At 53.4% G+C, this 24,887-nt stretch overlaps 11 non-coding genes across 11 annotated transcripts; all 11 read right to left on the bottom strand.

The window, feature by feature from the left end:
• Window positions 1-138: 138 nt before the first annotated feature.
• On the bottom strand, window positions 139-279 carry LOC143777201 (U4 spliceosomal RNA). The gene has a single exon (XR_013216013.1). It is a non-coding gene; the product is annotated as a U4 spliceosomal RNA (small nuclear RNA).
• Window positions 280-554: 275 nt separating this feature from the next.
• Window positions 555-695, bottom strand: LOC143777754 (U4 spliceosomal RNA). Its single transcript, XR_013216456.1, has one exon. It is a non-coding gene; the product is annotated as a U4 spliceosomal RNA (small nuclear RNA).
• A 275-nt stretch (window positions 696-970) lies between these two features.
• Window positions 971-1,107, bottom strand: LOC143777240 (U4 spliceosomal RNA). Its single transcript, XR_013216044.1, has one exon. It is a non-coding gene; the product is annotated as a U4 spliceosomal RNA (small nuclear RNA).
• Window positions 1,108-1,382: 275 nt separating this feature from the next.
• Window positions 1,383-1,523, bottom strand: LOC143777221 (U4 spliceosomal RNA). The gene has a single exon (XR_013216031.1). It is a non-coding gene; the product is annotated as a U4 spliceosomal RNA (small nuclear RNA).
• Window positions 1,524-1,798: 275 nt separating this feature from the next.
• Window positions 1,799-1,939, bottom strand: LOC143777602 (U4 spliceosomal RNA). Its single transcript, XR_013216323.1, has one exon. It is a non-coding gene; the product is annotated as a U4 spliceosomal RNA (small nuclear RNA).
• Window positions 1,940-22,648: 20,709 nt separating this feature from the next.
• On the bottom strand, window positions 22,649-22,789 carry LOC143777646 (U4 spliceosomal RNA). Its single transcript, XR_013216362.1, has one exon. It is a non-coding gene; the product is annotated as a U4 spliceosomal RNA (small nuclear RNA).
• A 275-nt stretch (window positions 22,790-23,064) lies between these two features.
• Window positions 23,065-23,205, bottom strand: LOC143777603 (U4 spliceosomal RNA). Its single transcript, XR_013216324.1, has one exon. It is a non-coding gene; the product is annotated as a U4 spliceosomal RNA (small nuclear RNA).
• A 273-nt stretch (window positions 23,206-23,478) lies between these two features.
• LOC143777451 (U4 spliceosomal RNA) lies at window positions 23,479-23,619 on the bottom strand. The gene has a single exon (XR_013216184.1). It is a non-coding gene; the product is annotated as a U4 spliceosomal RNA (small nuclear RNA).
• A 275-nt stretch (window positions 23,620-23,894) lies between these two features.
• On the bottom strand, window positions 23,895-24,035 carry LOC143777450 (U4 spliceosomal RNA). Its single transcript, XR_013216183.1, has one exon. It is a non-coding gene; the product is annotated as a U4 spliceosomal RNA (small nuclear RNA).
• A 275-nt stretch (window positions 24,036-24,310) lies between these two features.
• Window positions 24,311-24,451, bottom strand: LOC143777621 (U4 spliceosomal RNA). Its single transcript, XR_013216340.1, has one exon. It is a non-coding gene; the product is annotated as a U4 spliceosomal RNA (small nuclear RNA).
• A 275-nt stretch (window positions 24,452-24,726) lies between these two features.
• LOC143777645 (U4 spliceosomal RNA) lies at window positions 24,727-24,867 on the bottom strand. Its single transcript, XR_013216361.1, has one exon. It is a non-coding gene; the product is annotated as a U4 spliceosomal RNA (small nuclear RNA).
• Between the last annotated feature and the right edge of the window lie 20 nt (window positions 24,868-24,887).

The following is a 24,887-nucleotide window of genomic DNA, read 5'->3' as shown; positions in this document are numbered from 1 at the left end:
TTGCCCATTACAGCCAGACCAGCTCACTTTCTCCTTCTGCTCCAGGCATAAACCATCAATACATTGCTGTGGGAAGCGAGGATTCTCCTCCACACTGGGAGGAGCTAAGACTCTGTCATTTGCATACCATGGATGAAGCCTCCTGAGAGACCAGCAAAAATTGCCAATGCTGACTATATTTCAAGTCATCATGGCGGGGTATTGGGATAAGTTTTCAATTAGCAATAATCACGCCTCGGTTAGAACTCATGGGCTACGATATTGCCACTGCGCAAAGTTGAAGGAAGTTGGGCGACTAGGAATTCCCGCTTCCAAGGAAGAGCTTATTTAAGTCATGGTGAGATCCATTTGACCACTGGCCCTCCCGCACTGCTTCAAGGTGTCGACAGTGTAAGGGCTCAGGGAAGACATCATTTTTGCCCATTACAGCCAGACCAGCTCACTTTCTCCTTCTGCTCCAGGCATAAACCATCAATACATTGCTGTGGGAAGCGAGAATTCTCCTCCACACTGGGAGGAGCTAAGACTCTGTCATTTGCATACCATGGATGAAGCCTCCTGAGAGACCAGCAAAAATTGCCAATGCTGACTATATTTCAAGTCATCATGGCGGGGTATTGGGAAAAGTTTTCAATTAGCAATAATCACGCCTCGGTTAGACCTCATGGGCTACTATATTGCCACTGCGCAAAGTTGAAGGAAGTTGGGCGACTAGGAATTCCCGCTTCCAAGGATGAGCTTATTTAAGTCATGGTGAGATACATTTGACCACTGGCCCTCCCGCACTGCTTCAAGGTGTCGACAGTGTAAGGGCTCAGGGAAGACATCATTTTTGCCCATTACAGCCAGACCAGCTCACTTTCTCCTTCTGCTCCAGGCATAAACCATCAATACATTGCTGTGGGAAGTGAGGATTCTCCTCCACACTGGGAGGAGCTAAGACTCTGTCATTTGCATACCATGGATGAAGCCTCCTGAGAGACCAGCAAAAATTGCCAATGCTGACTATATTTCAAGTCATCATGGCGGGGTATTGGGAAAAGTTTTCAATTAGCAATAATCACGCCTCAGACCTCATGGGCTACAATATTGCCACTGCGCAAAGTTGAAGGAAGTTGGGCGACTAGGAATTCCCGCTTCCAAGGAAGAGCTTATTTAAGTCATGGTGAGATCCATTTGACCACTGGCCCTCCCGCACTGCTTCAAGGTGTCGACAGTGCAAGAGCTCAGGGAAGACATCATTTTTGCCCATGACAGCCAGACCAGCTCACTTTCTCCTTCTGCTCCAGGCATAAACCATCAATACATTGCTGTGGGAAGCGAGGATTCTCCTCCACACTGGGAGGAGCTAAGACTCTGTCATTTGCATACCATGGATGAAGCCTCCTGAGAGACCAGCAAAATTTGCCAATGCTGACTATATTTCAAGTCATCAAGGCGGGGTATTGGGAAAAGTTTTCAATTAGCAATAACCACGCCTCGGTTAGACCTCATGGGCTACGATATCGCCACTGCGCAAAGTTGAAGGAAGCTGGGCGACTAGGAATTCCCGCTTCCAAGGAAGAGCTTATTTAAGTCATGGTGAGATCCATTTGACCACTGGCCCTCCAGCACTGCTTCAAGGTGTCGACAGTGTAAGGGCTCAGGGAAGACATCATTTTTGCCCATTACAGCCAGACCAGCTCACTTTCTCCTTCTGCTCCAGGCATAAACCATCAATACATTGCTGTGGGAAGCGAGGATTCTCCTCCACACTGGGAGGAGCTAAGACTCTGTCATTTGCATACCATGGATGAAGCCTCCTGAGAGACCAGCAAAAATTGCCAATGCTGACTATATTTCAAGTCATCATGGCGGGGTATTGGGAAAAGTTTTCAATTAGCAATAATCACGCCTCGGTTAGACCTCAAGGGCTACGATATTGCCACTGCGCAAAGTTGAAGGAAGTTGGGCGACAAGTAGTGTTGAGCATTCCGATACCGCAAGTATCGGGTATCGGCCGATACTAGCGGTATCGGAATTCCGATACCGGGATTCCGATACTTGGCGCGTATCGGATACCGGAATCGGAAGTTCAATGATTCAAAATTCAGAAATTCAGCCAATGAGAAAGATTCCAAGTGTGGGCACATCCTGTTTAGCATGGAGGGCATGAAACTACTGGCAAGGCTGTGATTGGCTGCTGAAATGATGTCATGATGCAGTTTAAAAGTCGCTGGCGCCATTTTGCGATCACTCTGCTGTGAATTCAGTTAGTGACAGGACGCTGTTTGCTGACTGAGGGACAGTTTAGAGATAGCGATTTGCTTCTTTGTGCTTTCCAAAGGCTAATTTAGCAACCGCTGTGTTCACCTACTATTCACCTTCCTTTTGCCTTGTAGCGCTGTTTTCACAGCGATCTGCAAGGTCTCTCTGTGTGTGTGTGTGAGTGCAGCCCACTCTCTAGTCTGAGTGCAGCCACATAGGCCATCCATAGCTGGTTGTATTCAGTTCAGGGAGGGTGGTTCATTGCCTCATACTGTCCTTTTTTTTTTTTTTTTTGAAGTAGTGCAGGCTGCTGCACATTTTTTCCAAAAATTCCTATTAGTGTCTTTCCACCCGTCTCCAGCTAATTTGTGGAAAAACACTACATAGGATAAAGTAGAGGAGGGTTTTTGGGCCTTGCAGCGCCGTTTACGGCTGTCTGCACGGTCTCCGTGTGACTGCAGCTCGCCCTGTAATCTGTGAGCAGCTATAGCCTGGTTGTCTCCAGCTCAGGGTTTTTCACTGCGTCATACCGCCAAATCAATTTTCTTTTTTTTCAAAGTAGTGTAGTCTGCTGCTAATTTATTTTAAAAAATCCTATTAGTGTCTTTCCACCCGTCTCCAGCTAATTTGTGGAAAAACACTACATAGGATAAAGTAGAGGAGGGTTTTTGGGCCTTGCAGCGCCGTTTACGGCTGTCTGCACGGTCTCCGTGTGACTGCAGCTCGCCCTGTAATCTGTGAGCAGCTATAGCCTGGTTGTCTCCAGCTCAGGGTTTTTCACTGCGTCATACCGCCAAATCAATTTTCTTTTTTTTCAAAGTAGTGTAGTCTGCTGCTAATTTATTTAAAAAAATCCTATTAGTGTCTTTCCACCCGTCCCCAGCTAATTTGTGGAAAAACACTACATAGGATAAAGTAGAGGAGGGTTTTTGGGCCTTGCAGCGCCGTTTACGGCTGTCTGCACGGTCTCCGTGTGACTGCAGCTCGCCCTGTAGTCTGTGAGCAGCCGTAGCCTGGTTGTCTGCAGCTCAGGGTTTTTCACTGCGTCATACCGCCAAATCAATTTTCTTTTTTTTCAAAGTAGTGTAGTCTGCTGCTAATTTATTTTAAAAAATCCTATTAGTGTCTTTCCACCCGTCTCCAGCTAATTTGTGGAAAAACACTACATAGGATAAAGTAGAGGAGGGTTTTTGGGCCTTGCAGCGCCGTTTACGGCTGTCTGCACGGTCTCCGTGTGATTGCAGCTCTATCCGTTGTCAGTTCAGCCCCAAAAAAATAAATAAATAATAAAGTTCACCAAACACACCAGTTACACCACTTTACATTTGTGTAGGCCACATTAGCTCATATTCAAGTCTAGTCCACACTTTAGAAAATTAGTGTGTCTTATACCTGTTAGGAGGAGTTGCTCAGGAATAAGTACACAAAGCCGTTAGTACTTTTCTGCTTATCTTTATCAGTCAACCAAGATGAAGAAGGCAGTGAGTAAGGCACGTGGGCGTGGGCGTGGGCGCGGAGCAGGGAGGGGACGTGGGGATTCTGTGCCTGCTGCGGGCACCGGTGAGTCATCAGCACCCACTTTCACAAGGGAACAGTCGTTCATGCGCAGCTTTGTCGCCGAGCGCCGTACACCGCTGCTGCGTGAAGACCAAATTGAAGCCGTTGTGGGATGGATGGCAGCTAATGCATCAACTTCCATTAGTGCCACATCCTCTCAGACACAGAGCACTGGAGAGCAGCCATCTGTCTCTTCACCACCTGCAAAATTGCCCAGGCAGACAGAGATCCCAGGACAGGAGCAGTCTCTACTTCTGTTCTCTGAATCATCTCTTGGCTTGGAAACAGGGGGCCAGCCAAGCAGCATTGGAGAAATGGAAGAAGAGGCAGGGTGCAGTGATGCCCAACAGCTTTTTCTGTCTTCCTCTGAAGAGGCGGGTGGGCCAGTGGCTCCGGTCACCACCTCGCAGGCCGCATCAGCTGATGATGACACTCAGGTGCCACTTACTGGTGCGTGCTCTGCTGCTGAGACTACCCAGGAGGAGCAGTTGGGGGCAGAGGGTAGTGTAGATGATGAGGTCCTTGACCCATCTTGGCGTCAGGGACAGGAAGGTGGTGGGAGCAGCTCTGAGGAAGAGATTCCCCGTACGGCCCAAAGAGGGAGAGGGAGGGGGAAGACTGCGGATCCTGCAGCCTCCGCTTTGGCACCCGTAAGGAGCATGTCTCTTCCAAAAGTCAAAAGGGGGGCTCCCAAGACTTGCAGTGCCTGGTCCTTTTTTGACACAGTTGCAGATGACATTTGCTATGTCAGATGCAAGGTGTGTCATCAAAAAATCAAAAGAGGTCAAAAAGTCGCCAACCTCAATACCTCCAACATGTGGAAACATGTGCGCAACAGGCACCCGGCGGAGTTAGACAAACACACTGAAGAGCTAGGCCAACCAACAGCGGCAGCTACCACCTCTTCAGCTCGTGTTGCCTCTTCCTCTAGCTCACACGCAGCTGGTTCGGCTTCCTCCCAGGATCGCCGTGGAAGAACCTCTGGCCCTGTTGTCCAGAGACCCGCTGTCATTCCACCCGCAGCACCACTTTCCCAGTCAACCACACACTCCCAGCCCAGTCTACAGCCATCGGTAGTACAGGCATGGGAGAAAAGGCGGCCTTTCTCGTCAAACCACCCACGAGCACAGGCTCTGACTGCAGGCATTGCCAAACTTCTGTCACTGGAAATGCTGTCATTCAGGCTGGTGGAGACTGACAGCTTCCGTGACTTGATGTCATTGGCAGTCCCACAGTACAGTGTGCCCAGCCGCTTTTACTTCAGCAGGCAAGCCGTCCCTGCCCTGCACAAGCATGTGGAGGGACACATAAAACACGCGCTACTGAACGCCGTCAGTAGCAAGGTCCACCTCACCACCGATGCGTGGACCAGTCAACATGGACAGGGGCGATACCTTTCCCTCACTGCCCATTGGGTTAATGTCGTTGAGCCGGGTACAGACCGTGCGAGTGGCGCAGGACGTGTCCTGCCCACTCCAAGGATTGCAGGAATCCATTCTGTACGCATTGACTCCTCCTCTTACACCAGTTCCTCAGAATCATCGCTGCAGGAGCCGTCACAGTCCACCTCCACATGGACCCGTGATGAACGTGTACCTGTTACGACCGACATGAGCACAGCCGTGGCCAAACGTCAACAGGCCGTCTTGAAATTAATTTTTTTGGGGAATCGTAGCCACACAGCGCAGGAGCTCTGGAATGCCATCAAGCAGGAGAGCGATGTGTGGTTTGAGCCAGCGAATCTCCAGCCAGGCATGGTAGTGTGTGATAATGGCCGAAATCTGGTGGCAGCCCTGGGCCTCGGCAACCTCACTCACATCCCATGTCTGGCACATGTGCTCAATTTGGTCGTGCAGAGTTTTTTGAGGGACTATCCGGATCTTGATGCACTGCTGCACAAGGTCCGCCTAGAGTGTGCTCACTTGCGGCGTTCCAGCACGGCAAAAGCGCGCATTGCGGCTCTGCAGCGCCGACACCGCCTGCCGGAACATCGCATCATATGTGACCTACCTACCAGGTGGAATTCCACGTTACATATGTTGGAGCGGTTGTGTGAGCAGCAGCAAGCTGTAATGGAGTACCAGCTGTATCAGGCGCAAAAAAGTCGCAGTCAGCGCCGTACAGACTTCACAACCACAGAGTGGGCCACTATGAAGGATGTCTGCCAGGTTTTGCGTCCCTTTGATTATTCCACGCGGATGGCGAGTGCAGATGATGCACTAGTCAGCATGACTGTCCCCCTTATCTGCCTGCTTGAAAAATCACTGCAAGCGCTAAGGGATGATGTTGTGGAAGAGGTGGAGGATGAGGATTCACCACTTCCATCATCTTCTGGACAGTCAGCGCCACGTGGTTCCTCACAAACGCGTAGGCAGGGGACAGTTTGTGAGGAGGATGAGGAGGAGTCAATGGAGGAGGAAGACATCCGTCCAGAGGAGGGAGTTCCCGAATTGTCCAGTACTCAGTGTGTACAGCGAGGGTGGGGTGATGACGAGCGGGCAGAGATCACGCCTCCAGCTGGGGACAGCGTTTCTTGGGCAGTTGGCAGTCTGCAGCACATGGTGGATTACATGCTGCAGTGCCTGAGAAACGACCGCCGCATCGACCACATTCTCAACATGTCTGATTATTGGGTGTTCACCCTCCTCGATCCTCGCTACCGGGACAACGTAGAAAGCCTCATCACACCGTTGAACCGGGAGCGAAAAATGCGGGAGTACCAAGACACACTGGTCAGTTCCATCATCTTCTCCATTCCAACTGAGAGAAGTGCTGCTAGTGCATTCCAAAGCAGCTCAGTGCGTCCAGGCAGTGGTGGAGGCTCTGCACAAAGAGGGAGCAGAAGCAGTGCCTCTGCCCAAGGCAAGACCAGTATGGCCGAACTGTGGCACAGTTTTCTGTGCCCGCCACAAAAGTCTACACCATCACAGACGGCTCCAGTCAGCAGGAGGCAACGGTTCCGTCAGATGGTGACAGACTACATGTCTCGCCCTCTTGCTGTACTCCCAGACGGCTCTTCCCCTTTCAAGTTTTGGGTCTCAAAGCTGGATACATGGCCAGAGCTAAGCCAGTATGCATTGGAGGTGCTGTCTTGCCCTGCGGCCAGTGTATTATCGGAACGTGTCTTTAGTGCTGCAGGTGGTGTACTAACTGACCGTCGCATGCGACTATCCTCCGATAACGTTGACCGGCTTACTTTCCTGAAAATGAACAAGGCCTGGATCTCGCAGGAATTTGCCACTCCTCCTCCTGATTAAATAATTAGGTCACTGTATACGTTATCCAGGTCTCCTGTTGTGTTCATCTTTCTACCACCTGAACTTAAATTCCTGGGCTCCAACACCGCCAGTTGAGGCTCAGATGTGCCGTCTGCACAGTCAAAACATACGACCCAGTGTTATTGGGTTTCAGTAACGTCAGCTGATCCCCAGCTGTGTAGCCGGCAATGTGTCATGCGACCGCCACGCTGACACAACAACTGAAATGTAAGGGAATCTGTCCCCCCCCCCCAAGGCGTTTGTTACTGAAAGAGCCACCTTGTGCAGCAGTAATGCTGCACAAGGAAAAAGGTAGCTATTTTGGTTTTGCTCCTTGCACACGCAAAACTTAACACTTATAAAATGTGTCCACTGATACCGTAAAACCGTCCCGGAGGTGGGACTTTCCTTCGTAATATGACGCAGCACAGCCGTCATTCCTACCCCCCCGGCGCCGCGCCCCGGCTCCTCAGGGTTGTTTGATTCCGTCCCGGAGCCTGCGCTGTTATGTTATCCCGTGGCCAGGCACACTTAGCGCTGCCCGTCTTCTGGCATCATTTGGTGTCAGGCTGGCTGCGCCTGTGCGGCCACGCTGGCCGAGAGCCCGCCTCGCAGTGTCTTCTGATTTAATCCCACTGGGGGCCTGGGATCTATGGACATGCGCAGTGCATATCTGAACCTCCACCTCTCACTCATCTCCCTATGGCTTCTTCAGACTGTTCGGTGTCAGCTGGTCCCTAATAGCATGCCACGGCCGTGACACCGCACAGTCTGAAAAAGAAGCCGTAGGGAGGGGAGTGAGAGGCGAGGATATGCACTGCGCATGGCCATGGATCCCAGGCCCCCAGTGGGATTACATCAGAAGACACTGCGAGGCGGGCTCTCGGCCAGCGCGGCCGCACAGGCGCAGCCAGCCTGACACCAAATGATGTCAGAAGATGGGCAGCGCTAAGTGTGCCTGGCCACGGGATAACATAACAGCGCAGGCTCCGGGACGGAATCAAACAACGCTGAGGAGCCGGGGCACGGCGGCGGGGGGGTAGTAATGATGGCTGTGCTGCGTCATATTACGAAGGAAAGTCCCACCTCCGGGACGGTTTCACGGCTTCAGGGGACACATTTTAAAAGTGTTTAGTTCTGTGTTTGCAAGGAGCATGATGAAAAGAGCCACCTTTTCCTTTTGCATCTTTTGTGCTGCACAAGCTGGCTCTTTCAGCTACAAACGCCTTGGGGGGGGGGTTAAAGGTTCCCTTTCGACTTTCTCAGGCTTCGGCCTACATTGTGTTCCTCTGCTTTTCCACCTGCCCCTGGGCTCCAACACCGCTAGTTGCCGTCCAGAAGTGCTGTACGCACAGTCAACAGTCGCTCCTCTGTTATTGGGGTTCAGTAACGTCAGCTGTTCCCCTGCTGTGTGTGTGGCAATCCCTCCTACCTCCTCCAACCTCCTCCTCCTCCACCTGTCCCTGGGCTCCAACACCGCCAGTTGCCGTCCAGAAGTGCTGTACGCACAGTCAACAGTCCCTCCTCTGTTATTGGGGTTCAGTAACGTCAGCTGTTCCCCTGCTGTGTGTGTGGCAATCCCTCCTACCTCCTCCAACCTCCTCCTCCTCCACCTGTCCCTGGGCTCCAACACCGCCAGTTGCCATCCAGAAGTGCTGTACGCACAGTCAACAGTCCCTCCTCTGTTATTGGGGTTCAGTAACGTCAGCTGTTCCCCTGCTGTGTGTGTGGCAATCCCTCCTACCTCCTCCAACCTCCTCCTCCTCCACCTGTCCCTGGGCTCCAACACCGCCAGTTGCCGTCCAGAAGTGCTGTATGCACAGTCAACAGTCCCTCCTCTGTTATTGGGGTTCAGTAACGTCAGCTGTTCCCCTGCTGTGTGTGTGGCAATCCCTCCTACCTCCTCCAACCTCCTCCTCCTCCACCTGTCCCTGGGCTCCAACACCGCCAGTTGCCGTCCAGAAGTGCTGTACGCACAGTCAACAGTCCCTCCTCTGTTATTGGGGTTCAGTAACGTCAGCTGTTCCCCTGCTGTGTGTGTGGCAATCCCTCCTACCTCCTCCAACCTCCTCCAACCTCCTCCTCCTCCACCTGTCCCTGGGCTCCAACACCGCCAGTTGCCGTCCAGAAGTGCTGTACGCACAGTCAACAGTCCCTCCTCTGTTATTGGGGTTCAGTAACGTCAGCTGTTCCCCTGCTGTGTGTGTGGCAATCCCTCCTACCTCCTCCAACCTCCTCCAACCTCCTCCTCCTCCACCTGTCCCTGGGCTCCAACACCGCCAGTTGCCGTCCAGAAGTGCTGTACGCACAGTCAACAGTCCCTCCTCTGTTATTGGGGTTCAGTAACGTCAGCTGTTCCCCTGCTGTGTGTGTGGCAATCCCTCCTACCTCCTCCAACCTCCTCCTCCTCCACCTGTCCCTGGGCTCCAACACCGCCAGTTGCCGTCCAGAAGTGCTGTACGCACAGTCAACAGTCCCTCCTCTGTTATTGGGGTTCAGTAACGTCAGCTGTTCCCCTGCTGTGTGTGTGGCAATCCCTCCTACCTCCTCCAACCTCCTCCAACCTCCTCCTCCTCCACCTGTCCCTGGGCTCCAACACCGCCAGTTGCCGTCCAGAAGTGCTGTACGCACAGTCAACAGTCCCTCCTCTGTTATTGGGGTTCAGTAACGTCAGCTGTTCCCCTGCTGTGTGTGTGGCAATCCCTCCTACCTCCTCCAACCTCCTCCAACCTCCTCCTCCTCCACCTGTCCCTGGGCTCCAACACCGCCAGTTGCCGTCCAGAAGTGCTGTACGCACAGTCAACAGTCCCTCCTCTGTTATTGGGGTTCAGTAACGTCAGCTGTTCCCCTGCTGTGTGTGTGGCAATCCCTCCTACCTCCTCCAACCTCCTCCTCCTCCACCTGTCCCTGGGCTCCAACACCGCCAGTTGCCGTCCAGAAGTGCTGTACGCACAGTCAACAGTCCCTCCTCTGTTATTGGGGTTCAGTAACGTCAGCTGTTCCCCTGCTGTGTGTGTGGCAATCCCTCCTACCTCCTCCAACCTCCTCCTCCTCCACCTGTCCCTGGGCTCCAACACCGCCAGTTGCCGTCCAGAAGTGCTGTACGCACAGTCAACAGTCCCTCCTCTGTTATTGGGGTTCAGTAACGTCAGCTGTTCCCCTGCTGTGTGTGTGGCAATCCCTCCTACCTCCTCCAACCTCCTCCAACCTCCTCCTCCTCCACCTGTCCCTGGGCTCCAACACCGCCAGTTGCCGTCCAGAAGTGCTGTACGCACAGTCAACAGTCCCTCCTCTGTTATTGGGGTTCATTAACGTCAGCTGTTCCCCTGCTGTGTGTGTGGCAATCCCTCCTACCTCCTCCAACCTCCTCCTCCTCCACCTGTCCCTGGGCTCCAACACCGCCAGTTGCCGTCCAGAAGTGCTGTACGCACAGTCAACAGTCCCTCCTCTGTTATTGGGGTTCAGTAACGTCAGCTGTTCCCCTGCTGTGTGTGTGGCAATCCCTCCTACCTCCTCCAACCTCCTCCTCCTCCACCTGTCCCTGGGCTCCAACACCACCAGTTGCCGTCCAGAAGTGCTGTACGCACAGTCAACAGTCCCTCCTCTGTTATTGGGGTTCAGTAACGTCAGCTGTTCCCCTGCTGTGTGTGTGGCAATCCCTCCTACCTCCTCCAACCTCCTCCTCCTCCACCTGTCCCTGGGCTCCAACACCGCCAGTTGCCGTCCAGAAGTGCTGTACGCACAGTCAACAGTCCCTCCTCTGTTATTGGGGTTCAGTAACGTCAGCTGTTCCCCTGCTGTGTGTGTGGCAATCCTTCCTACCTCCTCCAACCTCCTCCAACCTCCTCCTCCTCCACCTGTCCCTGGGCTCCAACACCGCCAGTTGCCGTCCAGAAGTGCTGTACGCACAGTCAACAGTCCCTCCTCTGTTATTGGGGTTCAGTAACGTCAGCTGTTCCCCTGCTGTGTGTGTGGCAATCCCTCCTACCTCCTCCAACCTCCTCCTCCTCCACCTGTCCCTGGGCTCCAACACCGCCAGTTGCCGTCCAGAAGTGCTGTACGCACAGTCAACAGTCCCTCCTCTGTTATTGGGGTTCAGTAACGTCAGCTGTTCCCCTGCTGTGTGTGTGGCAATCCCTCCTACCTCCTCCAACCTCCTCCTCCTCCACCTGTCCCTGGGCTCCAACACCGCCAGTTGCCGTCCAGAAGTGCTGTACGCACAGTCAACAGTCCCTCCTCTGTTATTGGGGTTCAGTAACGTCAGCTGTTCCCCTGCTGTGTGTGTGGCAATCCCTCCTACCTCCTCCAACCTCCTCCTCCTCCACCTGTCCCTGGGCTCCAACACCGCCAGTTGCCGTCCAGAAGTGCTGTACGCACAGTCAACAGTCCCTCCTCTGTTATTGGGGTTCAGTAACGTCAGCTGTTCCCCTGCTGTGTGTGTGGCAATCCCTCCTACCTCCTCCAACCTCCTCCAACCTCCTCCTCCTCCACCTGTCCCTGGGCTCCAACACCGCCAGTTGCCGTCCAGAAGTGCTGTACGCACAGTCAACAGTCCCTCCTCTGTTATTGGGGTTCAGTAACGTCAGCTGTTCCCCTGCTGTGTGTGTGGCAATCCCTCCTACCTCCTCCAACCTCCTCCTCCTCCACCTGTCCCTGGGCTCCAACACCGCCAGTTGCCGTCCAGAAGTGCTGTACGCACAGTCAACAGTCCCTCCTCTGTTATTGGGGTTCAGTAACGTCAGCTGTTCCCCTGCTGTGTGTGTGGCAATCCCTCCTACCTCCTCCAACCTCCTCCTCCTCCACCTGTCCCTGGGCTCCAACACCGCCAGTTGCCGTCCAGAAGTGCTGTACGCACAGTCAACAGTCCCTCCTCTGTTATTGGGGTTCAGTAACGTCAGCTGTTCCCCTGCTGTGTGTGTGGCAATCCCTCCTACCTCCTCCAACCTCCTCCTCCTCCACCTGTCCCTGGGCTCCAACACCGCCAGTTGCCGTCCAGAAGTGCTGTACGCACAGTCAACAGTCCCTCCTCTGTTATTGGGGTTCAGTAACGTCAGCTGTTCCCCTGCTGTGTGTGTGGCAATCCCTCCTACCTCCTCCAACCTCCTCCAACCTCCTCCTCCTCCACCTGTCCCTGGGCTCCAACACCGCCAGTTGCCGTCCAGAAGTGCTGTACGCACAGTCAACAGTCCCTCCTCTGTTATTGGGGTTCAGTAACGTCAGCTGTTCCCCTGCTGTGTGTGTGGCAATCCCTCCTACCTCCTCCAACCTCCTCCTCCTCCACCTGTCCCTGGGCTCCAACACCGCCAGTTGCCGTCCAGAAGTGCTGTACGCACAGTCAACAGTCCCTCCTCTGTTATTGGGGTTCAGTAACGTCAGCTGTTCCCCTGCTGTGTGTGTGGCAATCCCTCCTACCTCCTCCAACCTCCTCCAACCTCCTCCTCCTCCACCTGTCCCTGGGCTCCAACACCGCCAGTTGCCGTCCAGAAGTGCTGTACGCACAGTCAAAAGTCCCTCCTCTGTTATTGGGGTTCAGTAACGTCAGCTGTTCCCCTGCTGTGTGTGTGGCAATCCCTCCTACCTCCTCCAACCTCCTCCTCCTCCACCTGTCCCTGGGCTCCAACACCGCCAGTTGCCGTCCAGAAGTGCTGTACGCACAGAGCCAAACACCTCGCCAATGTGTTAGTGGGGTTCAGCACCGCCAGCTGTTCCCCTGCTGTGTATACGGCAACGTGTACTGCGACCGCCACGCAGGCACAACAAGTTAAATGTAAGGGAACCTGACCCCCCCCCCCCCAGGCGTTTGTTACTGAAGGAGCCACCTTGTGCAGCAGTAATGATGCAAAGGGAAAAAGTGCCTCTTTTCGTGATGCTCCTTGCACATGCTGAACCAAACACTTATGAAATGTGTCCCCACACAGCGTTAAACCGTCCGGTAGGTGGAACTTTCCTTTGTCGTGTGACGCAGCACAGCCATCATTTTTACCCCCTTGGCGCCGTGCGCCCCCTCTTCAGCGTTGTTTGAATCTGTCCCGGAGCCTGCGCTGTTAGGTTAGCCCTTGGCCATGCACACATGTTGCGCTGCCCGTCTTCTGACCTCATTTGGTGTCAGGCTGGCTGCGCCTGTGCGGGTGCGCTGGCCGAGATCCCGCCTCGCAGTGTCGTCTAATGTAATCCCACCGCGGGCCTGTGATCCGTGCCCGTGCGCAGTGCATATCCTCTCCTCTCACTCCCCTCCCTACGGCTTCTTTAGACTGTGCGATGTCAGCTGGTCCCTAATAGCATGCCACGGCCGTGACACCGCACAGTCTGAAAAAGCCGTAGGGAGGGGAGTGAGAGGAGAGGATATGCACTGCGCACGGGCACGGATCACAGGCCCGCGGTGGGATTACATTAGACGACACTGCGAGGCGGGATCTCGGCCAGCGCACCCGCACAGGCGCAGCCAGCCTGACACCAAATGAGGTCAGAAGACGGGCAGCGCAACATGTGTGCATGGCCAAGGGCTAACCTAACAGCGCAGGCTCCGGGACAGATTCAAACAACGCTGAGGAGGCGGCGCACGGCGCCAAGGGGGTAAAAGTGATGGCTGTGCTGCGTCACACGACAAAGGAAAGTTCCACCTACCGGACGGTTTAACGCTGTGAGGAGACACATTTCATAAATGTTAGGTTCCGCATGTACAAGGACCATAATTAAAAGAGCTAAGTTTACCTTTTCCAGCATTAGTGCTGTACACAATGGCTCTTTCAGCTACAAACGCCTGGGGGGGGGGGGGGGTTAAAGGTTTCCTTTCAACTTGCTCGAGTGCAGGCTTCGGCCTACACTCCGCTCCCCCTGCTCCTCCTGCTGACCCTGGGCTCTAACACCGCCAGTTTTTGCCCAGATGTGCTAGCTGCACAGAGAAAAACACCAGCCAATGTGTCAGTGGGGTTCAGCACCGCCAGCTGTTCCCCTGCTGTGTAGCCGGCAACGTGTCCTGCGACCGCCACGCAGACACAAGAACTGAAATTGAAGGGAACCTGTCCCCCCTCCCCCAGGTGTTTCTATGTTTTACAGCTACCTTGAACAGCAGTAATGCTGCATGTGTTCAAGGTGGCTCAGAAACTTATTCTCCTTGCCCATGTTGAAGTGAACACGTCTAAAATGTGTCCTCTGTGACCATTAAAACGTCCCTCAGGTGTGATTTGACTTTGTATTGACACACGCAACAAGCTCCTTGGTAACGCTGCCCGTCTTCTGGCATCATTGTTTGGCTGGCTGCGCCTCTGCGGCCGCCCTGACCCACACAACAGCCCTCGTTGTCTTATTTAATGGGACTGCGAGGGTGTGATTGATGGGCAGGATCAGTGCATCAGTTCGCCTGTCCCTCCTCTCCTTCCGCCTTCTTCGGACTGTGCGGCTTCATGGCCGTGGCATGCGATAAGGGATCAGATGACGCCGCACAGTCTGAAGCGGGTGTAAGGACCCGAGTGTGAGAGGCGAACATATGTGCTGCGCCAGGCCCTGAATCCCAGCCCCGCAGTGTTTTAACAATGTTAAGACACTGCGGGGCTGGGATTCATGGGCATCGCGAACCGCACCGGCCGACATTACATGATGCCAGAAGATGGGCAGCGCTAACGGCGCTAGGCCAGGGGATAACACGACAGCGCAGACTCCTGTACAGCAAATAACAACGCTCGGGAGGCTGCACCCAGCACCAAGGTGGGATTCTTGACACCTGTGCTGCGTCTCATTACAAAGGGAACTCTCGCCTCCATTACACAGTTTGACTGTATAAAGGGCTAAATGTTATACGTGTTCCATTCAGCGTGTGCAAGGAGAAAAATTACAAGAGCAACCTTTGACTTGCGCAGCACTGCTGCTGCATAAGCTGTGGCTCTTCTACTTTGTAACCCCTGAGGGGGGGTTAAAGGTGACTTTTGAAATCGGTTCAATTAGGCTTCGGCCTACACTCTGCTCCACCTGCAGAGCCCGGGCTCCAACAACGCTAGTTGCTGTCCGGAAGTGCTGGCTGCACAGAGCCAAACACCTCGCCAATGTGTCAGTGGGGTCCAGCACCGCCAGCTGTTCCCCTGCTGTGTAGCCGGCAACGTGTCCTGCAAAAGCCACGCAGACACAACACACCCAAAGCTGCCGCCTGTGCAGGCTTCGGCCTACACTCCCCTCCCCCTGCTCCTCCTCCTCCTGCTCCTCCTCCTGCTGTCCCTGGGCTCTAACACACCGCCAGTTGGGGCCCAGATGTGCTAGCTGCACAGAGAAAAACACCAGCCAATGTGTCAGTGGGGTCCAGCACCGCCAGCTGTTCCCCTGCTGTGCAGCCGGCAACGTGTCCTGCAAAAGCCACGCAGACACAAGAACTGAAATTGAAGGGAACCTGTCCCCCCTCCCCCAGGCGTTTTTACGTTATCCAGCCACCTTGTACAGCGGTAATGCTGCATGTGTGCAAGGTGGCTCAGAAACGTATTCTCCTCGCACATGTGGAACTGAAAACACGTCTGAAATGTGTCCTCTGTGTGACCATTTAACCGTCCCGGTGGTGTGACTTTCCTTTGTAATGACACGCTGCAACCCCCTTGGTAGCGCTGCCCATCTTCTGGCATCATTGTTTGGCTGGCTGCGCCTCTGCGGCCGCCCTGACCCACACAACGCCCCTCGGTGTCTTATTTATTGGGACTGCGAGGGTGTGATTGATGGGCAGGATCAGTGCATCAGTTCGACTGTCCCTCCTCTCCTTCCGCCTTCTTCGGACTGTGCGGCTTCATGGCCGTGGCATGCGATAAGGGATCAGATGACGCCGCACAGTCTGAAGCGGGTGTAAGGACCCGAGTGTGAGAGGCCAACATATGTGCTGCGCCAGGCCCTGAATCCCAGCCCCGCAGTGTTTTAACAATGTTAAGACACTGCGGGGCTGGGATTCATGGGCATCGCGAACCGCACCGGCCGACATTACATGATGCCAGAAGATGGGCAGCGCTAACGGCGCTAGGCCAGGGGATAACACGACAGCGCAGACTCCTGTACAGCAAATAACAACGCTCGGGAGGCTGCACCCAGCACCAAGGTGGGATTCTTGACACCTGTGCTGCGTCTCATTACAAAGGGAACTCTCGCCTCCATTACACAGTTTGACTGTATAAAGGGCTAAATGTTATACGTGTTCCATTCAGCGTGTGCAAGGAGAAAAATTACAAGAGCAACCTTTGACTTGCGCAGCACTGCTGCTGCATAAGCTGTGGCTCTTCTACTTTGTAACCCCTGAGGGGGGGTTAAAGGTGACTTTTGAAATCGGTTCAATTAGGCTTCGGCCTACACTCTGCTCCACCTGCAGAGCCCGGGCTCCAACAACGCTAGTTGCTGTCCGGAAGTGCTGGCTGCACAGAGCCAAACACCTCGCCAATGTGTCAGTGGGGTCCAGCACCGCCAGCTGTTCCCCTGCTGTGTAGCCGGCAACGTGTCCTGCAAAAGCCACGCAGACACAACACACCCAAAGCTGCCGCCTGTGCAGGCTTCGGCCTACACTCCCCTCCCCCTGCTCCTCCTCCTCCTGCTCCTCCTCCTGCTGTCCCTGGGCTCTAACACACCGCCAGTTGGGGCCCAGATGTGCTAGCTGCACAGAGAAAAACACCAGCCAATGTGTCAGTGGGGTCCAGCACCGCCAGCTGTTCCCCTGCTGTGCAGCCGGCAACGTGTCCTGCAAAAGCCACGCAGACACAAGAACTGAAATTGAAGGGAACCTGTCCCCCCTCCCCCAGGCGTTTTTACGTTATCCAGCCACCTTGTACAGCGGTAATGCTGCATGTGTGCAAGGTGGCTCAGAAACGTATTCTCCTCGCACATGTGGAACTGAAAACACGTCTGAAATGTGTCCTCTGTGTGACCATTTAACCGTCCCGGTGGTGTGACTTTCCTTTGTAATGACACGCTGCAACCCCCTTGGTAGCGCTGCCCGTCTTCTGGCATCATTGTTTGGCTGGCTGCGCCTCTGCGGCCGCCCTGACCCACACAACGCCCCTCGGTGTCTTATTTATTGGGACTGCGAGGGTGTGATTGATGGGCAGGATCAGTGCATCAGTTCGACTGTCCCTCCTCTCCTTCCGCCTTCTTCGGACTGTGCGGCTTCATGGCCGTGGCATGCGATAAGGGATCAGATGACGCCGCACAGTCTGAAGCGGGTGTAAGGACCCGAGTGTGAGAGGCCAACATATGTGCTGCGCCAGGCCCTGAATCCCAGCCCCGCAGTGTTTTAACAATGTTAAGACACTGCGGGGCTGGGATTCATGGGCATCGCGAACCGCACCGGCCGACATTACATGATGCCAGAAGATGGGCAGCGCTAACGGCGCTAGGCCAGGGGATAACACGACAGCGCAGACTCCTGTACAGCAAATAACAACGCTCGGGAGGCTGCACCCAGCACCAAGGTGGGATTCTTGACACCTGTGCTGCGTCTCATTACAAAGGGAACTCTCGCCTCCATTACACAGTTTGACTGTATAAAGGGCTAAATGTTATACGTGTTCCATTCAGCGTGTGCAAGGAGAAAAATTACAAGAGCAACCTTTGACTTGCGCAGCACTGCTGCTGCATAAGCTGTGGCTCTTCTACTTTGTAACCCCTGAGGGGGGGTTAAAGGTGACTTTTGAAATCGGTTCAATTAGGCTTCGGCCTACACTCTGCTCCACCTGCAGAGCCCGGGCTCCAACAACGCTAGTTGCTGTCCGGAAGTGCTGGCTGCACAGAGCCAAACACCTCGCCAATGTGTCAGTGGGGTCCAGCACCGCCAGCTGTTCCCCTGCTGTGTAGCCGGCAACGTGTCCTGCAAAAGCCACGCAGACACAACACACCCAAAGCTGCCGCCTGTGCAGGCTTCGGCCTACACTCCCCTCCCCCTGCTCCTCCTCCTCCTGCTCCTCCTCCTGCTGTCCCTGGGCTCTAACACACCGCCAGTTGGGGCCCAGATGTGCTAGCTGCACAGAGAAAAACACCAGCCAATGTGTCAGTGGGGTCCAGCACCGCCAGCTGTTCCCCTGCTGTGCAGCCGGCAACGTGTCCTGCAAAAGCCACGCAGACACAAGAACTGAAATTGAAGGGAACCTGTCCCCCCTCCCCCAGGCGTTTTTACGTTATCCAGCCACCTTGTACAGCGGTAATGCTGCATGTGTGCAAGGTGGCTCAGAAACGTATTCTCCTCGCACATGTGGAACTGAAAACACGTCTGAAATGTGTCCTCTGTGTGACCATTTAACCGTCCCGGTGGTGTGACTTTCCTTTGTAATGACACGCTGCAACCCCCTTGGTAGCGCTGCCCATCTTCTGGTATCATTGTTTGGCTGGCTGCGCCTCTGCGGCCGCCCTGACCCACACAACGCCCCTCGGTGTCTTATTTATTGGGACTGCGAGGGTGTGATTGATGGGCAGGATCAGTGCATCAGTTCGACTGTCCCTCCTCTCCTTCCGCCTTCTTCGGACTGTGCGGCTTCATGGCCGTGGCATGCGATAAGGGATCAGATGACGCCGCACAGTCTGAAGCGGGTGTAAGGACCCGAGTGTGAGAGGCCAACATATGTGCTGCGCCAGGCCCTGAATCCCAGCCCCGCAGTGTTTTAACAATGTTAAGACACTGCGGGGCTGGGATTCATGGGCATCGCGAACCGCACCGGCCGACATTACATGATGCCAGAAGATGGGCAGCGCTAACGGCGCTAGGCCAGGGGATAACACGACAGCGCAGACTCCTGTACAGCAAATAACAACGCTCGGGAGGCTGCACCCAGCACCAAGGTGGGATTCTTGACACCTGTGCTGCGTCTCATTACAAAGGGAACTCTCGCCTCCATTACACAGTTTGACTGTATAAAGGGCTAAATGTTATACGTGTTCCATTCAGCGTGTGCAAGGAGAAAAATTACAAGAGCAACCTTTGACTTGCGCAGCACTGCTGCTGCATAAGCTGTGGCTCTTCTACTTTGTAACCCCTGAGGGGGGGTTAAAGGTGACTTTTGAAATCGGTTCAATTAGGCTTCGGCCTACACTCTGCTCCACCTGCAGAGCCCGGGCTCCAACAACGCTAGTTGCTGTCCGGAAGTGCTGGCTGCACAGAGCCAAACACCTCGCCAATGTGTCAGTGGGGTCCAGCACCGCCAGCTGTTCCCCTGCTGTGTAGCCGGCAACGTGTCCTGCAAAAGCCACGCAGACACAACACACCCAAAGCTGCCGCCTGTGCAGGCTTCGGCCTACACTCCCCTCCCCCTGCTCCTCCTCCTCCTGCTCCTCCTCCTGCTGTCCCTGGGCTCTAACACACCGCCAGTTGGGGCCCAGATGTGCTAGCTGCACAGAGAAAAACACCAGCCAATGTGTCAGTGGGGTCCAGCACCGCCAGCTGTTCCCCTGCTGTGCAGCCGGCAACGTGTCCTGCAAAAGCCACGCAGACACAAGAACTGAAATTGAAGGGAACCTGTCCCCCCTCCCCCAGGCGTTTTTACGTTATCCAGCCACCTTGTACAGCGGTAATGCTGCATGTGTGCAAGGTGGCTCAGAAACGTATTCTCCTCGCACATGTGGAACTGAAAACACGTCTGAAATGTGTCCTCTGTGTGACCATTTAACCGTCCCGGTGGTGTGACTTTCCTTTGTAATGACACGCTGCAACCCCCTTGGTAGCGCTGCCCGTCTTCTGGCATCATTGTTTGGCTGGCTGCGCCTCTGCGGCCGCCCTGACCCACACAACGCCCCTCGGTGTCTTATTTATTGGGACTGCGAGGGTGTGATTGATGGGCAGGATCAGTGCATCAGTTCGACTGTCCCTCCTCTCCTTCCGCCTTCTTCGGACTGTGCGGCTTCATGGCCGTGGCATGCGATAAGGGATCAGATGACGCCGCACAGTCTGAAGCGGGTGTAAGGACCCGAGTGTGAGAGGCCAACATATGTGCTGCGCCAGGCCCTGAATCCCAGCCCCGCAGTGTTTTAACAATGTTAAGACACTGCGGGGCTGGGATTCATGGGCATCGCGAACCGCACCGGCCGACATTACATGATGCCAGAAGATGGGCAGCGCTAACGGCGCTAGGCCAGGGGATAACACGACAGCGCAGACTCCTGTACAGCAAATAACAACGCTCGGGAGGCTGCACCCAGCACCAAGGTGGGATTCTTGACACCTGTGCTGCGTCTCATTACAAAGGGAACTCTCGCCTCCATTACACAGTTTGACTGTATAAAGGGCTAAATGTTATACGTGTTCCATTCAGCGTGTGCAAGGAGAAAAATTACAAGAGCAACCTTTGACTTGCGCAGCACTGCTGCTGCATAAGCTGTGGCTCTTCTACTTTGTAACCCCTGAGGGGGGGTTAAAGGTGACTTTTGAAATCGGTTCAATTAGGCTTCGGCCTACACTCTGCTCCACCTGCAGAGCCCGGGCTCCAACAACGCTAGTTGCTGTCCGGAAGTGCTGGCTGCACAGAGCCAAACACCTCGCCAATGTGTCAGTGGGGTCCAGCACCGCCAGCTGTTCCCCTGCTGTGTAGCCGGCAACGTGTCCTGCAAAAGCCACGCAGACACAACACACCCAAAGCTGCCGCCTGTGCAGGCTTCGGCCTACACTCCCCTCCCCCTGCTCCTCCTCCTGCTGTCCCTGGGCTCTAACACACCGCCAGTTGGGGCCCTAGGAAGACAAGCTTGAATAGGTCCCCATCCGGGTTCCAGTACCGTCAGCTGGTTCTCGGCAGTGTCTTTTGCTCTTGTACCTTCTGCTCCCCATCCTGGTTCCAGTACCGTCAGCTGGTTCCGGGCAGAGCCTTTGGCTTAGGTGCCTCCCTCTGGGTATCCGAGTTCCACCAACGTCAGGTGGTCCTTGGTAGTGCTTTCAGGCACGGGTACCTCCTGCTTAGTAACCGGGTTCCAGTAACGTCAGCTGGTCCTCGGTAGTTCCATTGGCTCTTGGACCTTCGGCTACCCATCCGGGTTCCAGTACCGTCAGCTGGTTCTCGGCAGTGTCTTTTGCTCTTGTACCTTCTGCTCCCCATCCTGGTTCCAGTACCGTCAGCTGGTTCCGGGCAGAGCCTTTGGCTTAGGTGCCTCCCTCTGGGTATCCGAGTTCCACCAACGTCAGGTGGTCCTTGGTAGTGCTTTCAGGCACGGGTACCTCCTGCTTAGTAACCGGGTTCCAGTAACGTCAGCTGGTCCTCGGTAGTTCCATTGGCTCTTGGACCTTCGGGTAGCCATCCGAGTTCCAGTTCCATCAGCTGTTTCTCGGCATTTTCTCAGCCTTCTTGTACCTTCTGCTACATTTCCAAGTTCAAGACCCGAAAGACGATGACCCGGAAGACCACCCCTAAGATGATGACGACACCAGAGACGACAACCACCGAGATGACGACGACCCTGGAGACGATGACCCTGAAGACGACCCCGATGACGACGACCCCGATGACGACGACCCCGATGACGACGACCCTGGAGATGACGACCCTGGAGATGACGACGACAACCTGGAAGACCGAGAAGCAGAAGAACAAGAGGCTGCAGAACAAAGAGCAGAAGAACATTAAGCATAAGACTAAATATCAGAGCAAAAGATATTATCTAAATTATAAGCAGAAGAAGACTAAGCAGTGTATGGGGGTGAGTCCGTTCCTCCTCGTGGTGCCCCTGGATAAAGCCTGATGCTGCAGGCCAAACTGAACGCGGACAAATGTAACTGTTTTGTGACAGGCAGAACGGAAGGTGTAATCTTCAAACTTTTATAGATAACAACTACGGGAATGCCTGTCACAAATAAGAATATGATGAAGAAGTTGAATATAAAAAAATAATAGTTAAATAAAAAGAATATGAACAATGTAAAAAAAAAAAAATATATATACGTAGAAAAGAAGAAGATGAATAAGGTGAAGAAGTTGATGTCACAGAAGCTGATGATGAGGATAATGAAGAAGAAAGTGTGGGAGAAGTAAAAAATAGGGTGAAGGGCGTGGAAGTAGTGAAACATCAATATCTGACAAAATAAATAAAAAATTAACATAGTCAAATTCTTTCTAACGCCGAACGTCATAAAAAAATTAAAAATACTGCTATTCTATTTGATTGGGATAAACCCCTGTGCCTTTAATGTCTCCGCCACGTCCCCCAATACATCCTACATTATTCTTAGTTGTTTTCCTTCATGTAGAATTAACCTACAAGGAAAGAAAGGGTTTATTTTAATTCCGATATTTTCGTCCCATTGACTTGCATTGGGATCGGGTATCGGTATCGGATTGGATTCCGATACTGTGACGGTATCGGCCGATACTTTCCGATATCGGAAAGTATCGCTCAACACTAGCGACAAGGAATTCCCGCTTCCAAGGAAGAGCTTATTTAAGTCATGGTGAGATCCATTTGACCACTGGCCCTCCCGCACTGCTTCAAGGTGTCGACAGTGTAAGGGCTCAGGGAAGACATCATTTTTGCCCATTACAGCCAGACCAGCTCACTTTCTCCTTCTGCTCCAGGCATAAACCATCAATACATTGCTGTGGGAAGCGAGGATTCTCCTCCACACTGGGAGGAGCTAAGACTCTGTCATTTGCATACCATGGATGAAGCCTCCTGAGAGACCAGCAAAAATTGCCAATGCTGACTTTATTTCAAGTCATCATGGCAGGGTATTGGGAAAAGTTTTCAATTAGCAATAATCACGCCTCGGTTAGACCTCAAGGGCTACGATATTGCCACTGCGCAAAGTTGAAGGAAGTTGGGCGACAAGGAATTCCCGCTTCCAAGGAAGAGCTTATTTAAGTCATGGTGAGATCCATTTGACCACTGGCCCTCCCGCACTGCTTCAAGGTGTCGACAGTGTAAGGGCTCAGGGAAGACATCATTTTTGCCCATTACAGCCAGACCAGCTCACTTTCTCCTTATGCTCCAGGCATAAACCATCAATACATTGCTGTGGGAAGCGAGGATTCTCCTCCACACTGGGAGGAGCTAAGACTCTGTCATTTGCATACCATGGATGAAGCCTCCTGAGAGACCAGCAAAAATTGCCAATGCTGACTATATTTCAAGTCATCATGGCGGAGTATTGGGAAAAGTTTTCAATTAGCAATAATCACGCCTCGGTTAGACCTCATGGGCTACGATATTGCCACTGCGCAAAGTTGAAGAAATGGGCGACTAGGAATTCCAGCTTCCGAGGAAGAGCTTATTTAAGTCATGGTGAGATCCATTTGACCACTGGCCCTCCCGCACTGCTTCAAGGTGTCGACAGTGTAAGGGCTCAGGGAAGACATCATTTTTGCCCATTACAGCCAGACCAGCTCACTTTCTCCTTCTGCTCCAGGCATAAACCATCAATACATTGCTGTGGGAAGCGAGGATTCTCCTCCACACTGGGAGGAGCTAAGACTCTGTCATTTGCATACCATGGATGAAGCCTCCTGAGAGACCAGCAAAAATTGCCAATGCTGACTATATTTCAAGTCATCATGGCGGGGTATTGGGAAAAGTTTTCAATTAGCAATAATCACGCCTCGGTTAGACCTCATGGGCTACGATATTGCCACTGCGCAAAGTTGAAGGAAGTTGGGCGACTAGGAATTCCCGCTTCCAAGGAAGAGCTTATTTAATTCATGGTGAGATCCATTTGACCACTGGCCCTCCTGCACTGCTTCAAGGTGTCGACAGTGTAAGGGCTCAGGGAAGACATCATTTTTGCCCATTACAGCCAGACCAGCTCACTTTCTCCTTCTGCTCCAGGCATAAACCATCAATACATTGCTGTGGGAAGCGAGGATTCTCCTCCACACTGGGAGGAGCTAAGACTCTGTCATTTGCATACCATGGATGAAGCCTCCTGAGAGACCAGCAAAAATTGCCAATGCTGACTATATTTCAAGTCATCATGGCGGGGTATTGGGAAAAGTTTTCAATTAGCAATAATCACGCCTCGGTTAGACCTCATGGGCTACGATATTGCCACTGCGCAAAGTTGAAGGAAGTTGGGCGACTAGGAATTCCCGCTTCCAAGGAAGAGCTTATTTAAGTCATGGTGAGATCCATTTGACCACTGGCCCTCCCGCACTGCTTCAAGGTGTCGACAGTGTAAGGGCTCAGGGAAGACATCATTTTTGCCCATTACAGCCAGACCAGCTCACTTTCTCCTTCTGCTCCAGGCATAAACCATCAATACATTGCTGTGGGAAGCGAGGATTCTCCTCCACACTGGGAGGAGCTAAGACTCTGTCATTTGCATACCATGGATGAAGCCTCCTGAGAGACCAGCAAAAATTGCCAATGCTGACTATATTTCAAGTCATCATGGCGGGGTATTGGGAAAAGTTTTCAATTAGCAATTATCACGCCTCGGTTAGACCTCATGGGCTACGATATTGCCACTGCGCAAAGTTGAAGGAAGTTGGGCGACTAGGAATTCCAGCTTCCAAGGAAGAGCTTATTTAAGTCATGGTGAGATCCATTTGACCACTGGCCCTCCCGCACTGCTTCAAGGTGTCGACAGTGTAAGGGCTCAGGGAAGACATCATTTTTGCCCATTACAGCCAGACCAGCTCACTTTCTCCTTCTGCTCCAGGCATAAACCATCAATACATTGCTGTGGGAAGCGAGGATTCTCCTCCACACTGGGAGGAGCTAAGACTCTGTCATTTGCATACCATGGATGAAGCCTCCTGAGAGACCAGCAAAAATTGCCAATGCTGACTTTATTTCAAGTCATCATGGCAGGGTATTGGGAAAAGTTTTCAATTAGCAATAATCACGCCTCGGTTAGACCTCAAGGGCTACGATATTGCCACTGCGCAAAGTTGAAGGAAGTTGGGCGACAAG

The sequence above is a fragment of the Ranitomeya variabilis genome, chromosome 5, assembly GCF_051348905.1.
Source record: "Ranitomeya variabilis isolate aRanVar5 chromosome 5, aRanVar5.hap1, whole genome shotgun sequence".
Classification (NCBI taxonomy): Eukaryota; Metazoa; Chordata; class Amphibia; order Anura; family Dendrobatidae; genus Ranitomeya; species Ranitomeya variabilis.
This window is presented reverse-complemented; position numbering and strand designations above follow the sequence as displayed.